Raw genomic sequence first — 4,843 nt, 5'->3', positions numbered from 1 at the left:
GCAGGAAGGATGCTGCAGGAAGGATGGTGCAGGAAGGATGGGGCAGGAAGGATGGGGCAGTGTTTTGCTCTGTTGTGATAGTGTCACTATGAATCAGAGCTGACTTGATGACACCAAACAACACAACAGTATTCATGTTATTTTTGACAGCATCATTGTTGATTATTACTATTGTCATTATTACTACCACCATTTTCCAAGCACAGAGTGTTGAAGTTGGAGTGCATTATTTCATTAAATTCTCCTCAATCCAAGATGCATCCCATGATCCCAAAGCTATGAATAGTCTCTAGGGCACTGAGTGTGGTCATATTCAAAAGTCAAGATCCATGTTCAGCAACGCCAACTCCTCCTGGTAATCCACCTTCACCAAACCAAAAGCCATTGCCATTGAGTTGGTTGAACTTCACAGCAACCCTAGAGGGCAGAGGAGAACTGCTCTAGAGGGTTTCCAAAGCTGTAAAGCTTCATCTTTCATCCAGGGAGAAACTGGTGGCTTCAAACCACCAAACCTTTCAGTTAGCAGTACAACGCTTAATCCACTGAGGCTCTTTTCCACCCGATCAGCCAGCTGCCTATACATGAGCTGCATCACAGGCTTTCCTTCTCTGACACCTCCTAAGCTTAAAGAGAGAGAAACAACAAAAGAAATCTGCCTTTTTCTCTTTCACAGGTAAATGCTCTCCGAAGCAGCAGCAGGTCAAGTCTAAGAAGTCTGAGCAATAGGGTTCTTAGCACTGCTAGTTCCTACTTACAGTCCCACTACAGTCTGCTGTATCTTTTCTGTAACCCCAAGGGCACAGTTGGCCTAGAGAGTTCCAGGGAGGTGGATGTGAGCAGGGTCCTGAAGCTGAGTCAGCTCAAACCCCTTCCTTCCTCAGGCTCATCTCTTAGCTGTCTCCAGGGAAAGCAGCTGCCCTGGTGTGAATGGCTTGTCCCAGGAGCCAGCCTATTGGGAGGGGCGGCATTCACAGTCAAATGCTGTATTTCTATTGACTTTGCTTGCTCACAAGTTAATTCCAAATCTTTTCTAGTTTCACTTGATTCGTATAATGAAGTCAAATCTAGGTTCAAAATAAAACTACTCCACAAGTTGACCTTTGTTGTTGTTGTTGTTGTTAGGTGCCATCGAGTTCTTACCAACTCATAGCAACTTTATAACAGAACAAAACACGGCCCGGTCCTTCACCAATCTCACAATTGTTGCTACACTCGAGCTCATTGTTGCTGTCACTGTGCCAATCCATCTATTGGGGTACTTCCTCTTTTTCGCTGACCCTCCACTTTACCAAGCATGATGTCCTTCTCCAGGAACGAATCCCTCCTGATAATATGTCCGAAGCATGAGAGAGGGATTTGGGCCATCCTGGCCTCTAAGGAGCACTCTGGTTGTACTTCTTCCAACACAGATTTGTTTGTTCTCCTGGCGGTCTATGTATGGTACTCTCAATATTCTCCTCCAACACCATAACTCAAATGCATCAATTCTTCCACGGGTCCTTCACATTCACAGTCCAGCTTTCACATGAATATGGTTTGCAGACTCTAAAAATAGTAATACTCAATTTTATTGTTAGGATTATAAACACATTTAGTGCTTCCCACCCCCCTTTTCCATCAGTGAAAAGCAGACAAAACTTTTCTTTGTGCCTCTTAGGTAGATATTGAAGTATACTAGTATTGACCTTTCCATCCGAAACATTCTGAAGTCTTGGCCATTACCCTTTATCAACTTCTTACATGTTTCTACCTTTCTCTTCCCTCCACCAGTATCTCTTCTACCCACTGGCTACTCCTCACACAACCACAAACCATGCCGTGTATCACCAGCTTCTTATTGACAAGAATAAAGACAGAAACACAATTCTCTTTCAATTCCCATCAATGCTGCCATTCCATTTCACATAAATAGAGCTTACAAATTGGATCTCACCTGATTTTATTTTTCCTGCAGTTTTCCAGATTCTCTGTATATTCATGTTTCTGTGAACCATAACTCAATTATATGAGGTGATTCTCTAATTTTGGCAGCAGATAAATAGATTTTAGTTCTTCATTATGAAAGTTCTTCCACTTCTCACATTTTACTTGGTAAATTTCCCTCCCAGACTAGAAGGATGAAGGCCCAGAAAAACAGAAATGAAGGAGGAAACTGCAGCAGAGAAATTAAATGTTGAGACAACATTGAATACTGCTCATGTCTGGCCTAAAACTCCCTTAATTTTTTTTTAGTACTACCCAAAGGCCCTAGATGTGCCATACATTCACATTGAAGTTGGAATATTTGGGAACTATGTCAGAGCAGTCCTACTGTGACACTTTATGGTAAGCATTGAACTGCTAATCATAAGGACAGTAGTTCAAACCTACCAGCCGCACCTAGAAACCCTATACAGGGTTGCTATGAGTCAGAACTGACTTGATGGCACTTAACAACAATGCCAGAGCTAAAGTGTAAAATCCACGCTATGATTAACTGAAAACCCAGTCATGGTATGATCCTATCAAACCAAGTTGAGAAGTCCACAGCAGTCTAAAGACCTGGGCATTGCTATGAAACTAAAAGTAGGACTCCAACTCCATCTGGAACACAATACTGAGGGAGAAGCAGGACATCTATGCAATGATGGCTGCAATCCTATGCAGCAAAGCATGAGTTGTTGAAAGTCATTAAAACAGGGCGCTAGGAACCAGACAACAGAGGAGCAAGGCCAGAAGCCACGAAGGCTGAGCGCTGGGCAAAGCCAGCTATGTGAAAAACAACAGGAAGTGGTGCCTGGGCTCCTTTGTCTAAGGTAGGAACAGGATGACTCAGCATTTCCTGGTGTGCACCCGGGCCTGCCCTACTGCCCATCCCAGCCAGCTGTCTCCTGCTCAGGAATCTCTCACCTCCCATTATTGGGCCTCAATAGACTTTTTCATTATTCTTTTTTTTTTTCCTAAGGAAAATAAAAATCAAAACATACAAAATGGGAATGGTGTTATGATTTGAAATACATCCCTCAGAATATTTGTTGTAAATCTTAACCTCTATGCCTGTGGATATAATCCCATTGAACAACAGGATGTCTTTGTTCTGTTGTTGTTAAGAGCTCTCAAGTCGGTTCCAACCCATAGCAGCCCTGTATAGGGTTTCCGAGGTGCAGCTAGTGAGCTTGAACCACTGACCTTGAGGTTCTAATTGACTTTGCAGTCCAATGCATTAACCCATAGCACCACACCAGGACTCCAAAAGAACATTTTAAGATCTATCCTGTAATACAGTTGCTGTTGGTGGTGGTGGCTGCGTGCCGTGGAGTCGGTTCCCACTCATAGCAATCCTGTACAGGGTTTCCGAAGCTGTAAATCTTTACGTGTACAGAAAGCCTCATCTTTCTCCTGTGGAACAGCTGGTAGTTTTAAACTGCTGACCTTGAGGTAAGCAGCCAGACTCATAACCACTGCATTACCAGAGCTCCTTTTGTTTGAGGCAGAATCAGTGTAGGATATACTTTGAGTCAATCACTTTTGAGATAGAAGGGGGATTAAACAAGCAAGCAGAGCAGAGGTGGGGGAAGAGAGGTGCCAAACCATATGAAGACTGGCCAGGAGCACAAGCTGAGGAGAGACAAGGACTTTACCCTAGAGCTGGGACCCCGATTTAGGGCTTTCTAGCATTCTAACTAAACTAGAAATAGAATTCTGTTTGTACCAACCATCTACTATAGCAGCACTAGATAATTAAGACAGAATTTGATACTGAAAGAGTGAAGGACTGTCCTAACAAATGCTTACAATGTGGAAGTGGTTTGAGAATTGAGCAATGGGAGGCTAAAAGAGTTTTAAGGTGCTGTAGGTTAAGCACTGAACTGCTAACCAAAAGGTCAGTGGTTCAAGCCTACTAGCTGCTCCTTGGGAGAAAGATGTGAGGCTTTCTGTTCCCATAAAGATTTATGGCCTTGGAAGGCCTACATAGAATTGTTATGAGTCCAAACTCGATGGCAAACAATAGTAAATGGTTAGATTTCCGTGAAAAGATTGTTCGTAGAACTATGGACGTCAAAGGCACTTCTGGCGAGGGTTTAGAGGAAGTGAGGAAAGCTATAAAGTCTTTATTGTCTTAGAGAATACATATGATGTCAGCAACAAAATGTGCTAGAAGTGAGGGCATTAAATGTGCTTCAGAAGAAAATAATGAACATGTAATTGGACGATGGAGAAAGGGTGCAGTTTTCTACACAGTGGCAAAGAACTTGTCTAAATTATTTTCAAATGTATGGTGCAAGTGTATGAACTCAAACATTGAGTTTCAAATGTATTATGGAAGTGTATGAACTTGGATAAACTTGGAATTTGACTGAGGAGATTTCTAACCATGACCTTAAGGGGAACACATTTGTAGTAAAATGCAAGAGGAAAGAGATGGACTTAAAAATGAGCTGAGCAAAATGAAAATAGAAACTTACTTAAAGATTTTAAAAGTTCTATTGTTTATACAAACTACGGATGTGTCCTAGAATGTTCACCAAGGATATGGATCTAACCAACTACCACAATACAAACAACTCCTCCCCCCACTCTGGAATTCCATAGGCATGAAATAGGCCAAAGGAGCTCTATCTGTTGTCCTCCAAGAAAAGAAAAAATAGCATCCTAGGGGCAGCTCACAGAGCAGCAGAATTGTTGCAGGAAGTGCAGGAAGACAGGGCCTCAATTTCAAATAGGCACTATCCTTTGAAACACAGGCCCTACACGTATGTGGTGGTGGTGGTGTGCTGTGGAGTCGGTTCTGACTCAAAGTGACCCTGAATAGGGTTTCCAAGGCTGTAAATCTTTATGGGGGCAGAAAGCCTCATCTTTCTCC

The 4,843-nt window shown here is 42.6% G+C and overlaps 1 protein-coding gene across 1 annotated transcript in view; it reads right to left on the bottom strand.

Annotated features, from left to right (window-relative positions):
• LOC102814362 (chromosome unknown open reading frame, human C12orf55) overlaps positions 1–4,843 on the bottom strand; it is a 73,983-nt gene that overhangs the window by 54,244 nt on the left and 14,896 nt on the right. The window lies entirely within an intron of this gene.

This window comes from Chrysochloris asiatica, unplaced genomic scaffold (genome assembly GCF_000296735.1).
Source record: "Chrysochloris asiatica unplaced genomic scaffold, ChrAsi1.0 scaffold00174, whole genome shotgun sequence".
Lineage (NCBI taxonomy): Eukaryota > Metazoa > Chordata > Mammalia > Afrosoricida > Chrysochloridae > Chrysochloris > Chrysochloris asiatica.
The sequence above is the reverse complement of the archived record's forward strand: the minus strand, read 5'-3'. Positions and strand labels throughout refer to the sequence as shown.